We start from the raw sequence: 22,960 nt of genomic DNA, 5'->3' as shown, positions 1-22,960 counted from the left end.
GCAGAGGCAGGTGGATCTCTGTGAGTTCGAGGCCAACCTGGGCTACAGAGTGAGATCCAGGAAAGGCTCCAAAGCTACACAGAGAAACCCTGTCTCAAAAAAAGACCAAAAAAACAAAACAAAACAACAACAAAAAAACAGTAATAGCTAAAATGTTTTTTAACCTTCCCTGTATGTCAGGTATGGCAGAAGAAGGTGCTATCATTATTTAGAGTCCATGAATAACAGAACTGAAGCCCAGAGATGTTGTGTAACTGGTCTAAGACCACACAGCAACAAATGGAGAAGAGAGGAGAAGGAGGGTAAGAGGTAATAGATTCTAGTCTTTGCAAAACTGTGACCTTCTGTGAAGGTCAGAGGCTTCTCTAGCTAAAATATTGATTCTTTTCACTAAGTATCCTTGTGGAGAAAAGCAGTAAACTCAGGAAAAGCTGCCTTCCATCATGAAATCGGATTTAAGATGGGCCTGGTCACACACCAATAATCTCAGCACTTGCAAAGCTGAGGCAGGAGGATTATGAGTTCTACTCAGCCTGGACTACATGACAAGATACTATCTCAACACGCCAAAAAAAGCGTGAAAAAGAGAGAGAAGCAGGAGGAGGAAGGGAGGGAAGAAGGAAAAAATAGAAGAAAAAATCAGGTTTTTAAAAACGATGAAAAACTAAGTTCTAAATATTATATTGCTGCTACAATAATTATTTACAATTAACCTATAAATTAAAACACTAAGTGCCTAGAGTTGCATTTACACTTAGAACAAATGCTAAAGAGGTCAGGAGTAATTCTTCACTGATTAGCAGTTTGTAGACACTTCTATCTTTTACAATGGATAAAGAACTATTAGATGAGGAAACATCACAGAAGCACAGAAGAGGAAGAAGAGGAGGAAGAGGAAGTAGAGGAAAAGGAAGAGGAAGAAGAGGAGGAGGAAGAGGAGCTGAGCTTAGGAAGAAACAGTCACATGAGGCTCCTTGAAGGAAAGGCATAGGAGTTGGCCTAAATAATTTTAAACTGAGTCATCAGCACTCCCGTCCTGACTGACTTCTTTCCTAACTTTGAGCTATCCAGATTTCTGCACATCTGATTTATTTTATAGGATCCTATTCATGTGGAAATGCCACCTACTTCACAGGAAATTTTAGCTTGAAAACCCTAGATTCGGCCAGGCGGTGGTGTTGCACGCCTTTAATCACAGCACTCTGGAGGCAGAGGCGGGCAGATCTCTGGGAGTTCGAGGCCAGCCTGGTCTACAGAGTGAGTTCCAGGACAGCTGAGGCTAAAAAAAAGGGGGGGGGGGGGGGGGGCGGGGGAGAAAGAAAGAAAGCCTCAGATTCCTGCAACGATGTCTTCAAACACAATAAAAAACCACCAACAGTTAGCTCCCATGGCCCACTCCAGTGTCGCTGCGATACAGTAAATGGCTGAAATGTTCAGGGCTGTGGAGGTGCATTTTGAAGGCCAAGATGCAGCAGCGTTGCTGTTTGACTGCTAGTACTCTGTCCTGCCCGGCCTGACACTCTCTTCCCCAGCTTGTCAAAACATCCCATTCTCTGAGCATGGCCACAGCTTGCAAAAGGTCTTCTTCAGTTATTCCAGAACATTTGGGAAACGATCTGCCGTATACATTGTTCTGTAAAATATAGACTCAAAAGGTGGTAACCCATCAAAGTCAAGAAATGTCACTTGGCTACAATGGGTGGGCTACAGACCTGGCCACCCACTCCCCAGCTGCAGGAAATGAATGTAAAGTAAGTTGGTCATTTGTCTCAGGACAAAGTACAACTGCCGAATATTTTCTCCCCATTTGTCAGCCCTGCTCTAGTCCAGTGAGTTCCATCAACCCGTGGGTAGCCGAGTGGCTTATTCTCTGTAGAACAATAAGCTTAACCCACTAGGTTTATTTGTTTAAGTCATCTGGTGAATTCTTTCAAATGATGCCTTGTTTCTAGCACCGCTTGTGTTTTGCATTCATGGGAGCTTCTGTGCAGCTGCTCCGGAAGAAAAGAAAAGGCAGCTCTCGCAGAGCAGTGAACAGAGAATCCGATGTTAAACTTGCCTTTCTTCCTCCTAAATTTAGCACCTGGCATATGGAACAGTCAGCGGGGGGCTCGGCAGGGACAGGCTTAATGTTTTTTCATACCTGCCACTGAGGTGTTTGACATTTTGGCTTGCTAAAGAACCAATTTTTGAGCCCATTACTGTGTCCACCCCCGTGTGTGTGTGTGTGTGTGTGTGTGTGTGTGTGTGTGTGTGTGTGTGTGTGTGTGTGTGGTGTGTGGTGTGGTTTGCATGCACATTCTTATACTTATGGGCATGGTGAGCGACCACTCAGGTCTCCAGAGGAGAGCCTAAGAGATACTGGCTACTAACAGACAATATTCTAAAGCTGAGAAACACATATTGAGTGATTTAAATCCCTCTAGAGGCGGAGGAGAAGGGGGTTGTTTACAATCCAGGAACTACACTTACCATCTGATAAGAATCTGTGATTGTTATTTGAAGAACCCAGTTTAACGTTCACAGAGGTAACGTCTCCAGTGTACGAAAAGCAGCTACGGAATCAGAATTCCACGAACACTTACGCACATGGAATATGTACTAGTTTAGGTAATAATACTTTTAAAGAAGAAAAAAAATAAAGTTTCAAATGTGAACAACATTTAAAAAAAAATCTCCTAAGCTGAGACATGGACAGTGAGAGGGTAGAAAAGCCCCAGGTGATCCAGTTCCTGACTTGATGTAAGGCAAAGGACAGAGTCGTTAACGTTCTGATGAGAGTCTGCATATGAAGTCATCCCCACAACCACCTCCACCACCTCCACCTCCACCACCTCCACCACCTCCACCACCACCTCTACCACCACCTCCACCTCCACCACCACCACCTCCACCACCTCCACCACCTCCACCACCTCCACCACCACCACCTCCACCACCACCACCACCTCCACCACCACCACCTCCACCACCACCACCACCTCCACCACCTCCACCACCTCCACCACCACCACCACCTCCACCACCTCCACCACCTCCACCACCTCCACCTCCACCACCTCCACCACCTCCACCACCACCACCACCTCCACCACCTCCACCACCTCCACCACCTCCACCACCTCCACCACCTCCACCACCTCCACCACCACCACCACCTCCACCACCTCCACCACCTCCACCTCCACCACCTCCACCACCTCCACCACCTCCACCACCTCCACCTCCACCACCACCACCACCACCTCCACCACCTCCACCTCCACCACCTCCACCACCTCCACCACCACCACCACCTCCACCACCTCCACCACCTCCACCACCTCCACCACCACCACCACCTCCACCACCTCCACCACCACCACCACCTCCACCACCTCCACCACCTCCACCACCACCACCACCTCCACCACCTCCACCACCACCACCACCAGAAGGCTCATGTGTTGAAGCCTCAACCCAAGTGATGGCATTAATAAAGGTGACTGGATCCTGAGGACACTGACTTCATCAGTGAATTAAACCTGCTGATGAGGTCATAGCTGAAAGAGCTCTTAGGAGATGGGCCTGGTTGCAGGAGGGTTGTGGGAGAGGGCCTTGTGACTCAAGGCTTCCTCCTCTTTCTCCCTCTGCTTCCTGCCTGTGAGCAGCTGAGCCCAGAGTTCTTTAGAAAGAGAAGCTAACGATACAGCTTTGGGACTGACCTTAGTGGTAAGCTAGCTCCATAGTTGATTGCCTCCAGCTGGGGACTCGTTGATCTTTTTCCACACGATGGTGACAGTAAGGAAATTCTGGGCTGCATTTGGGACACTTCATTTTCATTCTCCTTTGCATCCAGGCAGCATAGAACTGTGAAAATGAGACTGCAACCTGCAATAGTGCAAAGCAAGCTGAGTATCACCAGGAGAGTCAGGACTCTCCCGTGATCTACACAAGCTTTTATTCTTTTAAAAAAAAAGATATATAGGGCTAGAGAGATGGCTCAGCAGTTAAGAGCTGACTGCTAGTCCAGAGGACCCACGTTCGAAGCCCAGCACCCACTTGGATGCTCACAACTGTCTGTAACTACAGTTCAGGGGATCTGATACCCTCTTCTGACCTCCATGGGCATGTAGTACACAATCATATATGCAGTCAAAATGCCCATACACATAAAATTAAAAACAAATAAATCTCAATTTTTAAACATTTATTTTTATTACTTGTAATTTAATTTTTTATTTATTGAGACTTTCACAGGAGTACTATTTTTACATCATTCCAATCCCTTCATCTCCCCCTCCAACTCCTCTCATACTCTCCCCAACTCCCCTTTAATTCATGCCCCCTGTTTGTTGTTAGACACCCCCCCACACACACATAGGTATGTATATAGGTATGTAAAGAACCTAAAGAATCCATTTAATGTTGCTCATGTGCACATGTGTTTAGGCCTGACCACTTGAGAATGGATAATCTATCAAGGCAGCTTGTCCCTGGAGAAAGCTGATTCTCCCCATCTGAGCAGAGGGGAGAATCTCTTCATCTAGGGTAGGACCTTGTGAAATGTCCCCCATCCACACTGGCATGTCAACTGGTGTTGTCGTGATGCAGGTCTTGTTTAGGCAACAGAATTGTTGAGATTTCATACGTGAAACTCCCCTGTCACTCTTGGCGACACTAGCAGAAGGTATCCTATATGCATCTGGGTGTCTGGGTGTGATTTTCTGCAGGTGAGTACAGACGTTCTTAGAGGCCAGAAGAGGGAGGTGGACCCCCTGCGGCTAGAGTCACAAGTGTTTGCGAGCTGCCCGACATGGGTGCTGAGAAGCAAACTGTGGTCCTCAGGAAGAGCCGTAAACACTCTTAACTACGGATCCGGCTCTGCAGGCCCAACATTTCAAAACCTTAAAACTGTTACTACTAGTTATAAATGGAGAGAGAGATGGAAAAAGATAGTAAAGCTGTTGTTTATTGAGTATACTGGAACTCGAGGCGTTAGGAACACCAGGAATGGAGGTGTTCCAGTTCTAGGTTGAACATGCAGGGAGAGTAGTTGGAATATTGCCCTCCTTTGCATAACCGTGCTGTCTGGAGAGAGAGCCGATTGCTGAAGAGTTTAGTGCCTTCTCAAGTTCTGATCTGAGTCTAATGTTTTACCCTTTGCATAATCACCTGAGGTATTTCTGAGAGTTTCACGTGGAGCTCTTGCTGTCCTCACTTCTCGGCTGTTTTCACCCTTTTTCCTGCAGCCATTTTCTTTGCCGTGCTAAGTTCCTTTCACCAAGTTCAGTGTCTGGAGTCTCTCACGCGATGGAGGGTCAGCACTCCTGCCGTCAGCTGACGCTCCTTCTACTTAGGTTTCCATTTGAATTTCACTTCCGCCTGTGTCGTTTGGGGTTATCGGCTGAAATTTCTTGCTGGTTAGCCAAGTCTCTCCCTTTTCATGAAATGTTCTTTGAAGGTGTCACCAAGAGATGCCACACACCCAAAGACAGCGTACTGTTTCTGCCTGCTGTGACTGAACCAAGATAGAGAATGACCTGTCATTGACAGTCATTGAATGAACTCAAGTGGTTAGTCATTGATCCTGATACGTTTCGATCCTTTACTTTGTGATTTTGGACTTAAGAGCTATCAACAAAAATTTCAACCCTGGGTTGAAATGAACTAGGTTAAAAAAATCAAAACAAAACAAAAACCTATGGGTGTGGTGGCGCTTTAATCCCAGCATTCGGGAGGCAGAGGCAGGCAGATCTCTGGGAGTTCAAGGCCAGCCTGGTCTACCAAAGCGAGTTCCAGGACAGCTAAGACTGTTTCACAGAGAAACCCTGTCTCAAAAAACAAAATGAAACAAAAAAGTTGAGCCCTAATGTTGGGGGAGGATTAATTATCAGGAGGACTAAAAATGATCCCTCTTAGAGACATTCAGAGCGAAGCTGTCTGTGAACAATCCCAGGTTAGAACTGGTAAGAAAAGTCTAGGTATGCCCATGAGACACTCATTCTCTGGTTGATTGCCTCCTCTTTCCCCTCAATTTTTAGCCCTTCTTTACATTCTTTCTTCTCTAGACAGACAAGGAGAATTTGTACTATAACCTTATCAGTCAGTGCTGCTACTGATGATTTGTCTTGAATGTATCGGCTAAGATGGGATCTTTTTTTTCTTCAAGACAGGGTTTCTCTGGGTAACTGTCAATTCTGGCTGTCCTGGAACTCACCTTGTAGACCAGGCTGGCCTCGAACTCACTGAGCTCCACCTGCCTTTGCCTCCCAAGTGTTGGGATTAAAGGCGTGCACCACCATCGCCTAGCTAAGATGAGATGTTGAAATTATACTTAATTGTATTTTCCCATATAGTTCTCACATCCTATGATCATAGATATTTGCATTACTTAAATAATGTTCTGTCCTGGAGAACACTATTCATTTTAATACCTTTAATCAATTCGGTGTTATCCAACATTCCACTCATGCAAACATGTTCCTTCTTTGACTCAGCCTGTCAGGCACTCAGCATGTCACACACTTGGAATAGGTCATGTTCCTGTGTAAAACAAACAGCCATCTTGCCTCTGTGGAACTACAATTTAATTGGCAGTTGGGGCATGAGGCAATAAACATAAAGTTGATTATATTATTTAGGACAATTAATAATAATGAGATTGCAAATGAGAAAAAAAAATATAGACATCTGAATGCACATAAAAAATGATTCAGAGCTTTGGCCAGATGATGAAGTGGACAGGATGTGCCTCTGGGCACAATGCTCCCAGAATGATGTCGTGTCACATGGAGTACTCTGACCAGATATGCATATCTTAAATCTACCCAAGAGGAGACACTGGGCCAATCCCAAGTAAAGAGCACTCACTCTACAAAGAGAAAAGTAGTTAGAAAAAAACAGGGTCATAAACGATGAGGTGGGTTTTTGTATGTTTTGTTTTATTGGGTTTTGAGACAGGGTCTCTCTACGTAGCCCTGGATGTGCTGGAACTCACTATGTAGACCAGGCTGGCTTTGAACTCACCTACTTCTGCCTCCTAAGTGCTGGCATTAATGGCGTGCACCACCACAACTGGCTAAGGAGGTCAAGGGTGCTTTGTTTTTCAATTGTAGGGCTCTTTATTGCCAAGAAGTCTCTTTCCAAAGTGCAGTGACTGAATTTTTGTTGCTTGCAGTAAATTTTTCTCCTAAGTTTATCACGTCTCCTTTCTTTTTTTTTTTTTTTCAAAAAAGTGTATTTTTATTTTATGTGTATGAGTTTTTGCCTACATTTCTGTATGTGCACCACGGGTGCCTGGTACCCATGGAGACCAGAAGAGGGCATCAGGTCCCCTGGACCTGGAGTTACAGATGGTCATCAGTCACTGAAAATCAAACTCAAATCCTCTGCAAGAATAGTGAGCACTCTTAACCACTGAGCCGTGTCTCCAGACCTTCAAGGTCTTCTTAGGTATTGGGGTGGGGGGGAGGCAGCAGGGGTGGGCAGGGTCTCATGTATGTAGCCCAGGCAGGCCTGAATTTGCTGTGCTGCCAGAGATGACACTGAATATCTGATCCTTCTGTCTCCACCTCCCAAATGCTGGGATTATAGGCGTGCACTAACCACCACATCTAATTAATTTGAGGACAGAACTCTTCCTAGCCGAGAACTCTACTGAGCTACAGCCCCAGCACACAAAGCTTAAGTACTCTACCTCATGCTTTCATTCATCAGCTTTACTGAGCACCTGCTGGCTCAGTTACAGAATGGCTGAGAGTTTAGGCCTAACTTATCTAATTCATAGCCTCATGAACATCTCTGCAGCTTGTGCCACGCTCTTCCAGAGACAAGAACTTTTTCCTTTTCTTTTCTTTCTTTCTTTCTCTACATAAGAACAAGAAGTATTTTCTTCCCTCTCTGAGCTAAGCCTCCATGACATTCATGAAGGCTGGAGATGGAATGCAGCAGTAACAGCGCTTGCCTAGCATGAGTTCTCCTCACTGAAGCAAAGTACAACAAAACAAAATAAATCATTAAGGCTCCTTTTGACTAATATTCAGACGAAAATTTTTTAAAAATCATTTTCTACACAAGTGGAAGAATATATGTTAATTTTATTTATATGATCCCGTTTTCCTCCATTGCTGGAAAGGTCAAGTCTATAAAAAATAGTGACATGACTACAGAGATTTGGTTTCATCTCCCTCCACCCTCCTCCTTTTCCTTGCCCCTTCCACGTCAAGCATTTTGAGAACTCTTGCGGAGTCTCGCCTGTCCATAACACTTCCCTGAGTTTGCCTTTTCCGCACAGCAACACATTTAATAGCCGTGTACGCTTACCTCTGTCCTAAATCTCCTCTCCAACTTCACCTGCCCCGAGCATAACCCTCGGGACCTTCTCTCTGCTAGGTAGCTGATGTGGTTAACTAGCCTGAGCCAGTAGACTGAGCTTCATTCTTTCAGGTTAGTTTGTGACCAGTAGAGTGCTTGCCTAGAATGTACAAAACCCTGGGCTTGAATGTTAGTGCTGCAAATAAATAAACAAACAAATAAATAAATAAATAAGTAAATTAGTTTTTTTTTTAAAGAGTGATTTGCACAGGTAAGCAGAGAATGTTATCTCTTGGAGAAAGTGTGGTTTTAAAAACAGCATTTTAACTGGCGGCGGCAGCGGCGCACATCTTTAATCCCAGCACTTGGGAGGCAGAGACAGGCAGATCTCTGTGAGTTCGAGGCCAGTCTGGGCTACAGAGTGAGTTCCAGGAAAGGCGAAAAGCTATACAGAGAAACCCTATCTCGGAAAAAAAAAACAAGAAAAAGAAAAAGAAAAAAGAAAGAAAGAAAGAAAGAAAGAAAGAAAGAAAGAAAGAAAGAAAAGAAAACAGCATTAAACAGCATTTTATTAATTTGTCTAATATCGCTGCCCAGATTCAGCTCCTTGCCCTGCATTTGTTAGATGTGGCCTCTGTAACACTCACATGTTGAGTGCCTGAGTAATTCTGACAAATACTGTTTTGGTTTGTTGTTTTGTTTTTTAGTTTTTTGAGGTCACATGCTGTGTAGACCAGACTCACCTTCAGTTCATGACAACCAACTACCTTAGCTTCCCAAGCATTAGGATTACTAGTGAGAGCCCACATCCAATCAGACTTTTGACTCTTGAGTATGTGGCCCAGGCTAGCTTTGATCCAGCCTCTGGAATCAGGCGTGTGCCACTACAAACAGCTAGGGTGGGTCAGGGCCTGGGACATGCGTGGCAAATGCTTTGCCAGTGAGCTACACCCACAGAATTTGGCTAGAACATCACTGGTAGTCACAGAAGAAACTTCAAGTTAGAATGTGAATATAATACGAGCATTGTAAACTCTACTTTTAAATGGTAGTTTTGATGACTAATCTAAGAACTGAAGATCATAGTGTTCGATGCTTACACTGTGAAAACATATCCATTATTCTGAAAGACACTGTGCCAGTTACCAGTGTGTTCACTCTTAGCCCTATGCTCGCTCTTCAGTACTTTCTCTGCAGCATCCCCCTTCTCCGATGGGCACAGTGTTAAGACCTGTCCATAGAGAGCTAAAAGGATGTCAAGGAAGAGGGCTTTCCTCCTAGGTTCTTATTGTTCATGTTGGCTTCTTCCAGTTCCTGTCATACTATCCATCAAGTTAGCAAGATACAGGAATGACCTTTCCTGATGACCCAGCTGTGTCCCCAAACTACATAGTCTCTCAGTGACTGTACAGTTTGGAGGCCAAGCCCAGTGACCTTGTCACGGTGGTTTTTCCATGTAGCCTAAGCCTGTGCTCACAGCTGGACTTCAATTCCTTCTAAGCCCTACAGCCTTGGGTCATCTACACTGGTGAGGGAGAAGAGGCAGGATGATTTCCTTCAGCAGTCCAGGCAGGCCATAGTGATAATTGTTGTCATTTTGAGACAGGGTCTCATGCAGCCTAGCCTGGCCTTGAATATTCTATATAGCTAAGGATGTTCTTAAAATTCTGTGATCTTCATCTGTAGCCTCCTGGATGCTGGCTAATGACAATTTTTAATCAGCACTATTGCAGAAAATCTACAAATAGACTGGGTATGAGGTTGGAGTTAAAATGAGAAATCAAGATAACTATACCAAGCTATAGGATAAAGGGCAGTGGGAGTGTTGGGAAAGAAAAGACTCAGAGAGGCCTGTATTAGGAAGTGGGGGAAGGCAGATGGAAGCCAAGTTTTCTATTTTTTTTTAAAGATTTATTTATTTATTGTGTATACAGAAGAGGGTGCCAGATCTCATTACAGATGGTTGTAAGCCACCATGTGGGTACTAGGAATTGAACTCAGGACCTCTGGAAAAGCAGTCAGTGCTCTTAACCTCTGAGCCATCTCTCCAGCCCTCTATTTTAACCAGGTTTCATTTTAAATACTCATTAAACATGAAAATGAACTTATCACTTAGGAAGTTAGTTTTACCAACTTAGAAGAGAAAATAAGAATATATGTACGTATATTCTTACGTACATATGAAAAAATATATACTGGTGTATAGAAGTGTATTAGGTCACGGCTCTGGATGAAATTGTCTGAAATCTTCACAGAGGAAGGGGACATGAGAGAAGGAGAGGAGAGAAGAAAGGAAGGAAGGCAGAAAAAGAAGGAAGAGCTCTGAGGTCAGTAGAAAGCAGTAGAAGGGGAGAGCTGCCTTCCACACTAGCATGCCATTGGTGATCTTGATAAGAAACTCTTCAGGGCGGCAGGCGGGACAAAATCAGCTGCACGGGCCTGCCGCTCCGTCTCCTGAGGGCTCGTTTTCTCAACTCCTACTGATTAGGGAAAAGTCTTCTGTTCCTCCAAACTCCTCACTGTCACACACCTCTTGGGTCTGATTCCCCCTTTTACTTTGAATACTGGTTCATTAACAAACTGGAAATCACAAAGTGGAAACCGACGACATCTGAGATCCTTTTGTTTCCCTGTATTTATATCATCGGCACACATTCCATCTAACCTCCAGGTTTTGCCCTGACAAGTCCAGTTTTGCCTGAGCATTGATTACATAAAAATCCATCTGGGAACTGTGAGGATGGATATAGGGCAGAGTCCTCAGGACAGTGACGTTTTTGGCTTGGGGTGAGAGCTAACCATCATCCTTTACCTCACCTTGCTTGCCCCTGTACTGACTACACATTTCTCAAGCCCACTTTCTGGGTCTACTTTTCTTAATAATATTCATCACGACCTGATAGTGTGTTGTGTAATTTCTGTCTATCTGTTGACAGTCTACCCTACCCTGCTCCCATAGAGTGGAAGCTCTATGAGGTCATGGGGGAGCGTGTGTGTTGTCCACATCTGCTCCCCCCCCCCCCCGTCAATGCACGCATGTGCACAGACACAGCTTGAAGGTGCCATCTACAGAGTAGATGCTCCATATTCATTCTTTCCTTTCTTTCTCCTTTCATTCTTTCTTTTTTAGACAGGGTCTCTCAACAAGTCCCAGACTTGCTATACAGCCAACACCCAGACTCAAACTTGCAATTCTCCTGCCTCTGCTTCCTAACTGCTGGGATGACTAGCATGCACCATACCTGCCCTAAACATAATCTTACAATCCAGCAGTTATGCTGGATTATACCTGAAGGAGATGAAAACGTAAATGCACACACACACACACACACACACACACACACACACACACACTTTCACACAAATGTTTACAGCAGCATTTTTTTTCTTGGTCAGAAGAAATCTCCTTCAGCAGATGGATAAATATATAACCTATGATATATCCACACTATGAAACGTTATTCAGTGCTAAAAAGAAGTAAATTAACTGAGCCACGAAAAGAGAAACGGAAGTTAAATGTGTGTGCTAACAGAAAGAAGCCGATATGAAAGGTGAACATATTGTATTATTGGAACTTTCTGACAGTCTTGAAAAGGTAAAACTATAGGAGTAAAAAGATCAGCATTTTCAGAGAGTGGATAGGCAGAGCACAGGACGAGGGCAGAAGTCTCATGGAAATCTGTGTACTTAATACTAAGTTATACTAAAAGCCTTAAAGTGTTTCAAGAAACTAAGTCCATTAAAAGTTACATCTGAGGAGTTTATTGGCGCAATACCGGCATGACTATGATGGCGGTAACTAACTGCTCTGACGTGAGGCCTGTTCCACAGGAGGGCATTCAGACCTGGTACTGCAACCTCAGTCAAAAACCCGTAGCTGGGGAGGCCACAGGAGTCAGGGGAGTTTTACTGTAGCTGTTTAGCTAAATTGACATGCCACCAAACTGCCTTCTGAATATTTATGTGCAAGCCCATAGACAAAAGCTTAGATAGACATCCTTAATCAGAGAAGCTTCCCTTTGCCGGGAACTACAGTGAGCGCAAAGAGTCGTGGGGAATAAGTGGTGGTCGAATGCCCGGGCCCAAGCAGGACTTTTACACTACCCATTCTACGGCTCAGGGGGCATTGCAGAAGAGGAGACAAAAAGAATGTGAGAGCCAGAAGGCAGGGAGAAGGGCTTGGACATGGTATCCTCTGGGCACGACGGCCACTGCGAGCATTCCTTCCCAGCAGCTGCAGTTACAGCCTGCACAAGACTGAGTCTGCTGTGGGTCAGAGGGGAGCTCGCTCACAAGGCCGGACCGTACCCTGCTGCACTATTTTCTACTGAGGCATCTGGGGCCAAGAATTCTGCCTGAGAATTCGTTGTTTGGGTTAACGTACGGACCACCATTGTCTTTAATTGTGCACCCATGGATGAGTGAGTGTGTCAGGCTCCAGTGAATAGTTCAAAACCCACCGTCACACAGCCAGCCGGGGGGTCACAAGACAAAACGAAAGATATAAATATAAGAAAGAGACCTGTAGGGAGGGTGGGAATGGACAGAGGTGAAAGGGCTAGATGAGAGGATGGGTGTGTGTGACAGAATACTTTATATGCATGTATGAATCTTCAAAGAACAAATTCACCAAAAAAAATTTTTTTAAAGAAAATAATTACATTACTTTCAATTTTTTCTTTAAAAAAAGATTTATTTCTATGTGCATTGGTGTTTTGCCTGCGTGTATGTCTGTGCAAGGGTGCCAGATCCCCTGGAACTGGAGTTACAGACAGTTGTGAGCTGCCATGTGTGTGCTGGGAATTGAACGCCAGGTCCTCTGGAAGAGCAGCCAGTGCTCTTAACCCCTAAGCCATCTCTCCAGCACTTACTTTCAATTTTTTATTTCCTTATTTTTTCTTAAAAATGTATTTATTTTTATTTTTATGTGCATTGGTGTTTTGCCTGCATGTGTGTCTGTGTGAGGGCGCCAGATCTCTTGGAAGTGGAGTTCCAGATAGCTGTGAGCTGTCATGTGGGTGCTGGGAATTGAACCCGGGACCTCTGGAAAAGCAGTCTGTACTCTTAACCACTGAGCCATCTCTCCAGCCCCCTATTTTTTTTTGTTGTTGTTGTTGTTTTTTCAAGACAGGGTTTCTCTGTGTAGTCCTGTCTGTCCTGGAAATCGCTCTGTAGACCAGGCTGGTCTCAAACTCAGAGATCCACCTGCCTCTGCCTTCTGAGTGCTGGGACTAAAAGCGTATATCACCATGTCTGGGTGTTTATTTTTTAAAATAAGAATAACAATATGGAGAAACCTTGACTATCATACACACAGTGACACAAGTCAGACATATGCTTGAGTCTACTTGTTCCTACCAGAATGCTTGAACTCACAGAGAAAGCAGAATGCTGGTTGTCAGGCGCTGGGAAAGGAAGGGAAAAGAGAATTATGGTTTCATTGGCACAGAGTTGCATTTGGGAAGATGGAAAGATTTTATAGATGGATTATGGTACAAAACATTAGCATATTTGAAGGTCAATGAATTGTACATCTAGAGATGGTTAAAATGGTAGCTTTTGTGTATGCATAATTTTCCACAATAAAAATATAAAAAAATAGGTCATTCCATGTTAACATATGTATTTTTATGATTGGCTATATTTTTTTCAATCAAAAACATTAGTTAGAGGAAATGGCATTGTTTTACTTGCAAGCCTCCTGGACGGTTGGTCTCCTAGAAGATAACTTGATTCTGTATGTCCCTGTTCCCAGTCCATCACAATGTGTTGTTTCGGCTAATGTATGAGATGACCTGGCCTCATGAGATACAGAGTGGTGGGGAAAGGATCATTTCAATGCCCTTTCTGTAGCTGTGAGTACTTTAGTACTTCTTCCATGGTACAGCAAAGCTTGACGAGTGGGGGTTTCTTAAAATGTAGGCTCTCTCAGTAGTTCAGATCTCCCAAATGTCACATTTCAAAGTATGTCAGAAAAAAAATTTGTTGATATCACCACCAATCTCAAAGAAAAGTCTTTAAGTACTGGGAAGATGTTAAGCTCTAAGACGGCAAATGTGTTTTCCAAAAATTCGAACTTTTTGCAAATGCAGATTTTAGCAGTATCAATAAATGTAGCCAGTTGTTTCTCTTGGAGTGACGGGCTCACACATATTATTTTAGAAAGTATCTGTCAGAAACCTAAGTCTAAGTAAGTGATCACAGCTGGCCTCTGGGGCCTTCAGGTAAATAAAAGCCAGTAATTCAGTTCAGTGCACAAGCGCGCTTTCTCAAGACTTTTACAGACAACAATCCTTCATACGAACTTCCCATTCACTATATAACGTGTTAAGAATGCATGTGCTAATCTTAATAACCTAAGTCACAGAGGGGAACCTCTACAATCTGACGAAACACTAGGCAATACCTATCTCTCCTATAATAATAAACTATAGGAGACTAAATGTTTTCTCTTTTAAGGTTGAGCATAAGGCAAGAATGTCAACTTTTGTTGTTCTATCCAAAAAACAAACAAACAAATACCCACCAGCCCTATTTTCAGTAGTTATACCTTTTAAAGGTGTGGGGATTGAACTCAGGGCTTCACAAATGCCAGGCAAATATTCTGCCTTTGAATCACACGTACACCCATTTTAGCTCCACGTACAACCATTTTAACGAATATAAGAAGGAGTTTTGGAGCTAGGCATGGTGGCACAGGATCTTCAAGGCTAGCCTGGTCTACAGAGTGACTTCCAAGCCAGCCAGGTTGGTGTAGTGAAACCCAATTTCAAGGCACTTTGGGAAAAGAACAAATGACAGAACATATCACCCATTCAGCGCCTTATTTGCCAAGGATCCTTTTTTAAAAATCGGTGTGTGTCTTATTTCCTAATTCATCTCCCGAGGTTCACGTGACTGGATGCATGATGTTGGTTCCTTGATTTCCTCCATTCAGGTAATAATGGTTGCCTGAGCACTTAAGTGTAAGGAAGGCACTTGGTAGGGCCTGGACATCTGATAATGGATAGATGCAGGACTCAACAGATTTTTGTCAGTAGTCGGTGATCATCAGCTATGTGTCTGAGAGAATGTGGTTTTCTTTTCTCTTGAAGGCCATGTCCAGGGCCCCACAGGTCCTATTGACAATGTTGTGAAAATGAGGACATCATGACAGAGAGACTGATTTAAATGACTTGCTCAGGGCCATGCACTTCTTCACAAGCTGAGTGAGGATTCAGAGCCCCTCTGGCTTCTCTCCTGCACGGAGATGCTGGGGGGACTCATTCAGATTGACTGGATTTCATATTTCATTTCAACTCTCTCATTTCATCGCCTCGACATCCACCTTCTCTGCCTCGTATTTCAGGACCCGGAGTCTGAATTGCTTTACTTCCACTTCAGACACTGTCAAGATAAATTAGACACCAAGGGTCCATGACACCATCTGAAGCAGAACTGCTATTAGCAGAAAATATGTAAGCAGTTTTGTATTTCAATATAGTGTAGCACTGTTTGGGAAGACATATTTTCTACTAAAAATGAAAGTGGGAATAATAAAACTGAATGAGTTTTGAATATTAAAAAGATCAGAATTTGGTTTCACTACATCTGCAACCAAGCATTGCCAAAGGAAGGGAGGCAACAGTAAATATTTTTATCACCTTTCGGTGCATCTACAAAGCATTCTTCTGAATAAGATCTGACAGGCTCCTGACTGTGAGCAGAGATACGGTAACAACTCTGATGATACACACACTTGCATCAGATACAGGCTCCAGTTTGCTGGATTCATCCATCCATAGCCTAGCCTGCTCAGCTGACAAGGCATGTTATTAATATAGCATATCGTACCACGAGTGCATTGCCCTACATGGTGTTTATCTTGTTGGGAACTGTAATTGTCTGAAACAATGGCCTCGGTGAGAAGATGGGAAATGTTATGAGCTGCGTAAAGATCAAAATAATTTGTAGTTGTTGGAGAAGAATTTAAACAGGAGCAGAGAGTTGTGCTACATAGTTAATGCTGCCTGGAGTTAATGATTTGGTCTTGACTTTAATTCTTAGTTCTTTCCTAGTTCCTGTAAGATAACTGAATTCTGGGCCAAGTCTTGTGGAGAAGCAAAGGTCCCCCTCCAGGATGTGAGTTCCATTTTGGTGTCCCCATCAATGTCTCCCTAGCACATGGCATTCTTCTTGGAAGGGAGTGAACATATAATTGCTTATTTAATAAAAAAGTAGAGGGAAAAATATAGGGCTGGGGGTGCAGCCAAGCTATTATCAGAGTTTCCCCTAGATGTAACTGTGGAGAAAAAGAAAAGAACAGGACCCAATTTCCTGAGAATTGGATTAGTAGGAAAGGAGCCAGCAAAATGGAAGCAGCTCTCTCATTGAGAGGCTGAAGACACCACATGGCTCCTACACTGCTGAGCCAAACGAAAACCCCACGTACACCGAAGAGCAAGAGAATGTAGCATGTCCTTGGGCCTGCCTCCTCGCCCTGAAGCATCTGGGTGTATGCTTGTATCTTTCAGTCTGGCTCTTGGAAGACAATACCAGGAACTTTGGTGATCCTCTGATTCTAGTAAATGCAGGAGCAAGTAGAAGAAGGGGTGTTAGAAAATGTAGTGGGGGCAAGCATGAAAGCAAAGTCAGGAAGACAGACAGACAAATGGCCAGATCTGGAAATGGCTTTGGGTTACCTGTCCATTGAGATAGTAAAGAAGGAATCTGAGAGAGGTCAGAACAATTTAGAGGCAATGGAGGAGACAAAATAAATATCCTGAAGTACAGGAAGAAAGGCTATGGGAATCTAAGCCACAATCACTTTGCCTTAGTTTTTTGTTTGTTTGTTTGTTTTTGGTTTTGTTTTCCTGGCAAAATTTGATGCTCTTTGGATTACACCTTTGCATGTGTTTTTGTTGTTGTTGTTGGTTGTTTTTTTTTTTTTTTTTTTTTGAGCAGCCTGATGGATAGATTATTGTTTTGTTTTGTCTTTTTTTGAGACAGGGTTTCTCTGTATACCTCTGGCTCTCCTAGAACTCACTCTGTAGACTGGGTTGGCCTCATACTCAGAGTGCAGGGATTAAAGGCACATGCTACCACACCCAGCACAGGATGAACAGATTATAAGTGGTGTTCCTCTTACAAGTAATCAGTTTAGGATGGTATGTCAAATAATGCTGCACAATAGGACCCAGATCTGTTAGAGGTCTCTAGAAAGAGCTTTCCTCCAGAAAGGGAAGAGAAACACATTCCCTTCACATCTGATGCCAAGTCTCACTGAAGCTGTGGTATAGCAGTGAAGGATTACTGTCATCTGAAGAGGGTACAGCAGAAAGAAGTGCACAGAGGACCTAGATTATGTCTGTGAATTACTCCTAACCAGTCCTGGGCTTCCATAGAACGGCTCAGGAGATGATAAAGTCATTTTTCAAAAGCCACCTCTAGTCAGGACTTTCTTGTTGCAAGCATTTTTGTTGCTAGCTTGATCGTTTCTACTAATGCAGAGGGTAAGAGCATGTGTCAGAAATGTGAACGCTCGGGTTTTAAACCCCTGAAAGAGGGATTTCACTTTCTCTCATATCCTTTAGCTCCTTCCCTACCCTCCTGCATTCAGACAAAAATAAAAGACAAAAGCACTTTTTCATCCTCAGGGTCTTTAGCCCCAGTTCTAGCTCAGTGTAGTGGCTTCCTCTTTCCTGGAACCTATTCTGTCCCAGGAGGTTCCCCACTTAGCCAGTACACGGGTTTCTGGAGCCTTGCCTCATAAGTTCTGTCTTAGTTACAGGTGGTTGTGAGCCACCATGTGGGTGCTGAGAATTGAACTCAGGACCTCTGGAAGAGCAGTCGGTGCTCTTAACCTCTGAGCCATCTCTCTAGCCCAAGTTAGGGTTTCTAATTGCTGTGAAGAGATACCACGACAGTGGCAACTCTTATAAAGGAAAACATTTAATTGGGGTGGCTTACAGTTTCAGCATTTTAATACATTATCATCACGGCAGGACACGATGGAGTGCAGGCAGACATGGTGTTGGAGCTGAAAGTCCTACCACTTGATCAGCCGGCAACAGGAAGTGAACTGAGACACTGGGTGTGGCTTAAGCATATATGAGACCTCAAAGCCTGCCTCCACAGTGACACACTTCCTCCAATAAGGTACACCCCCCTAATTGTGCCACTCCCTTTGGGGCCATTTTCTTTCAAACCACCACAGGTCCCACAGGCATACGTGTCTAAAACCCCAAGCTATAGCTTAGCCTCAACTGGGGAGTTCACTCACAGCACTATTCTGTACCTAGTGGTGCTTTGCAGCTCTGGGGCAGAGCATGTGGAAATGTAGTCAGAGCATGTGGAAATGGCTAAAACATAGGCATGGAAGGGTATGAGAATGCAATTTGTGGAGTTGACTAGATTATAGTTCTCATAAACATCATATAGCACCTAACAGAACTCTGCTTATAGTTTTTCTACATTACACTGAAATGAGATTATAGGCAGATGGACAAGTGGCTTTCTCTCATAGAATTTTCCCTTTAGTGTCTTTCAAAGGTATCACTTTCCCTCCTAAAAACTAAACCTTCAATATTCTCAATTGGTTGAGTTTATTTTTATAACACACTTTGAGACAGGGAGTGGCAGGATAGTTTTATTTAACTTGCCAAGAAGCAAGACACAAAGAGATGATCTGACTTGGCCACCATCCCAGAGGGCATCCATGGCAGAGCCTGGATGGTCCTTTAGTCCCCGGGGCTCTCAGGCTTTTGTTCTGATGTCCCTGTATATAATTGTTTTGATAGCAATTTCTCTGGTTCTCTTTCACTAGCCTGCTCATCACTCATGTCAATCACATTCAAGAAGCATGGGCCTAAGGGTCAGCCACAGTCCCAGGGGAACAGAATCCAAAAGAAGAAAATAAGGCATAATATAGCATTTTCTCCTTCAAGCGTGTATGTCAGTTGTGGCCTCATAAATCTGACAGTGTGTGGCAGGAGGAAGTTGAGGACCTCCGCCCTGGGCTGCAGAAAGAATAGGGTCTATGAAGTGCTCTCTGACCAGAGCTTAAACCAAGTGAGCGAGAACCCTCGAGGGTGATCGATGGGTTCTCCACGCAGTCTCTAAAGAAGCAGGAAGGGAGTCTTCCTTTCCTTCCTCTTCCAAGATTCACCCCTGTAGCCTCCCTGTGCAGTCTCGGGACATCGGGACTGTGGCGGAGCGCACGTGCACACCTCCCCCTCGACCCTTGGCCATCTTGCTCCAGTTCACTTTCACTTTAGAGAGCTGAATCCTAGGGGGGCCCCCCCGAAAGAGCTGCGCCCAGGGGGATTTAAAAAAAAAAAAAAAAGGCCACAAGACTCAGGGCGACCTCTGGGCTGGGACCCCGGACTCGGCGTGCGCGCGTGCGCGGGGCAGCCCCGGGCTAATCTCCTGCCACTCATCCCGGCGGACGCGGGCGTTCCGGCCGCAGCGCCTGGAGCCTCGCGCCGGGGCCCAGCTGGGCCGCGCGCGGAAGGACAAATAGTCCCGTCGGCTGCTCCGCGCGCCCCTCCGCGACCGCGCTCGCCCCGCCCGAGCGGCCGGGGCCTCGGCCTCGGGCGGCGGGAAGTGGGCGGCCGCTCGACCCCTGGCTTCTCCCTCGGGGGCCGGGCGGGTGTGCGCTGCTCCTCGGGGGGGGGCGGAGGGGGGGAAGTAATTGGATTCCCGGCTCCGCGCTGCCGAGAACGGCGGAGAGCCGCAGCTGAGGCTGCAGCGCGTGGGCGGAGGAGGGCGAGGCGGGGGAGGGACGGGGGGGGGGAGACGCCGCCGGCTCTCCCGCGCCCCCGGCGACCTGGCCGGTGCAGGCCGCAGCTGGAAGACGGCCGCCGCGGGGGAGGGCTTAGCGCGCTGGCCCCCGGGACCCCGAGGGCGCCGCCCCGCTCCTCACCCCTTTCCCGTCGCCACCCGGTCTGTGGCGCTCACCTGGCTGACGACACCCGCCCAGGGAAACGTTTGAAAACTCAAGTCTGTCAGCATCCCTCGGGGGTTTCTTCTCCCCAAGCTCTCTGATGTGCAGCTGAGGTGGGAAAAGAACCTTTCAGCCAGTGCGCACGTGGAGATTGCTCCCCAAGTCACAGAGAACACAGGGGGAAAGTACCCCACGGCCTGGCTTGGGTGACAGACGCCCCCTAAGTTCCCTTTCCCCCGAGATTTATCACAAGTGGGAGCCCTAAGCAGGGTTTGTGGTTTTCTTTTTCTCCCCAGCTGAACTGGTAGGAATGTTCTAGAACTTTTAAATGACTAACTCAGTAGCCCTTTTGCGGTATATAGGATTTTTTTTCCCTTTTAATTTCCTTTATTACATCTCACACGTTAGTTCACTATGCTTTTATCGAGGAATTTCTTCTGTACCAGGCTCTATTCTGCTCATCAGGAATATTATCAGTGAATCAGCCAAAACTCTCTGAGCTCTATGGACTTCATAACAGTTGATGAGATACACAATTCAGTGCCGTGTCATGGCAAGTGCTATGGAAAAATGAAACTGCAGAGCAAAGGATGCAGGTAGAGGCGATGTTCAGTGTGTTTTGTGGGAGTTGACTTAGAAAGATCTTTTCCGAAGACGTTGTTTAAAACTGAGGTCTGAGTTAGGAAGCCAAGCAAAACATCCCTGGACAGGTAACTTTACAGATGGAGGGAAGAACAAATCCAAAGGCTCCGAAACCGGAAAAAGTCTAGTGAGCGGTTCAGCAATCAGTGAGGAGGCCGGTGTGAGTTCCACTCAGTGGGCAAGAGCAGTTGGAAACGAGGGTGGAGGTGGGCTGAGAGGTCGCGGCCATATGGACCAAGGGTATTAAGGGCTTCACGTTGTTGCTTTCAGATTTTTAAAACTTTGATGGGGGCGAGTGTTTTGCCTGCAGGTCATGTATAAACCATGTGCATTCCTGGTACATGCAGAGGTCAGAAGAGAGTATTGGAACCCCTGGAACTGGTGCTCCTGATGGCTGAATCACTGTGGGGGTCCCGGGAACTGAACCCAGGTCCTCTGTGTGAAACTTTTGTATAGTTTTCTGTTCCTCCTTTCCAAGCTGTCTCCTCTTGCCCCATCAGACACTAGATGTGTTTGGTTCTGGTGTCCCCCTTTTCTCTCCTGGTCTCTAACAGTAAATGCTAATTTCTGCTTCTTTCCCCACCCTCTGATACTCATTTACAGCCAATGCTTCAACTGGTCTTCATGTGCAGACCCTTTACGTTAGCCTCATCTTTATTCCCGGTTGCTGTAGACTTTATTTATTTGAGATAAGGTCTTATGATATAGCCTTAGCTGGTCTGAAACTCTGGAGACCAGGTTGGCCTTGAACTCACAAAACTCCATCTGCTTCTGCCTCCTGAGTAGTGGGTGTGCGCCTCTACACCTAGCTGCTGTATGCTTTACTCCTACTTCATCACCGTTTCCAACAGGAAATTTCCTGTGATCTCCCTGATGGCACCAGGTCAAAAGCTAACCTTGCTGTCTTTGAAAACCTATGACACACTCCTTCCTCATTACTACCCTCCCCTCTGCGCCGCATGCACTGAAGTGCTTGTCATTGTCCACACGCTATTTCTTCTTATTTATTTTACCTGGCCAGTTATCAGGACCTTTGGTGTCTCGTTTGAAGTACCTCATATCAAATTCCTTCCTCTATCTTTACTTCATGGTTTTTTGCCTAAGACCTTGAACATTGCCAGCCAGGATCGGCTCAGCAGTCTTTTTATGGTCCCTCTGACTTCCTTTTCTCTCTGTGCCCATGCCACTTGCCAGAAGAATTGCTCATTTTTAGCACATCTCTTCATGCCCAGATAGCTTTATGGTTATATGTTCTCTTGCATCAAATTTAAACTCTGGTGACTGACTTTCAAGCTCGTCCTCCAGTCCTGTTTCCTTCTGTCTTTTGACCCACCCCTCCGCCTGCTCCCTCAATTTTGGTTAGATCTGTCCAACAAGTACATTCCTGTTCATGTCTTTCTTTGTATATGTTTATACATCTGCCCTCACATAACTTAGTATTTGACTCATTTGGATCTTATAATGACAAAAATATAACTTAGATTTGCTTAAACAGAAGGGGAATCCTGTTAGATTTTGTTCCTGCGGTGGGATACCGAGACTGGCTTAAGAGCAGGAGTTGTGGAGGTTCAAGTCCTGGGTGCCTGCATCAGCGCTCTCTCTCTCTCTCTCTCTCTCTCTCTCTCTCTCTCTCTCTCTCTCTCTCTCTCTCCTCTCTCTCTCTCTCTCTCTCAGCTGTCAATCCATGGCCATGGCAACAGTGGAAATGTATGCAGAAACAAGTGGTTCCACCTCCATATAGGAGGCCAGAGAGAGGCTGGGTGGGGCCAGGGTCCTGCTTTTACAGGAAACCTTTCCAGAAACCCAACCAAGACCTAAGGAAAAACACTTTCATCTCTTTCAGGCAAGCACACACCCTCTGTTGCCTTAAGAACCTCTCTCTTGGCCTCGCCTAGAAAGTTCCATAGGGCTTCCTGCTACCACCGCTCTGGGGCCGAGCTTTCTGATACACAAACCTAAGTTAGGGAAGGTAACATGCAAACCGCGGCAGGAATTTATTGGCTCGCATCAGTGAAACATTCAAGAGTGTCAGACATGGCTTGCTAAAGAGTTGACATTATGTCACCGAGATTCAGTGTCTGCCTCCTGTATCGGTTCTC

At 45.3% G+C, this 22,960-nt stretch overlaps 1 long non-coding RNA gene across 5 annotated transcripts in view; it reads right to left on the bottom strand.

The window, feature by feature from the left end:
- LOC128095143 (uncharacterized) overlaps positions 1–21,834 on the bottom strand; it is a 58,598-nt gene extending 36,764 nt beyond the window's left edge. The window contains exons 1-3 of one of the 5 annotated variants that reach the window (XR_008213173.1): positions 20,234–21,834; positions 5,155–5,500; positions 3,705–3,870 (exon numbers count right to left, since the gene is read on the bottom strand). This is a non-coding gene — a long non-coding RNA (uncharacterized LOC128095143). The remainder of the gene's footprint in view (positions 1–3,704; positions 3,871–5,154; positions 5,501–20,233) is intronic. The other 4 variants (XR_008213171.1, XR_008213169.1, XR_008213166.1 and 1 more) reach the window with 4 other exon arrangements.
- Positions 21,835–22,960: the final 1,126 nt, after the last annotated feature.

The sequence above is a fragment of the Peromyscus californicus genome, unplaced genomic scaffold (genome assembly GCF_007827085.1).
Source record: "Peromyscus californicus insignis strain IS unplaced genomic scaffold, ASM782708v3 Scaffold_11__1_contigs__length_118956290, whole genome shotgun sequence".
NCBI lineage: Eukaryota > Metazoa > Chordata > Mammalia > Rodentia > Cricetidae > Peromyscus > Peromyscus californicus.
Note: the sequence above shows the minus strand (reverse complement) of the source record. Positions and strands in the feature narration are given on the sequence as shown.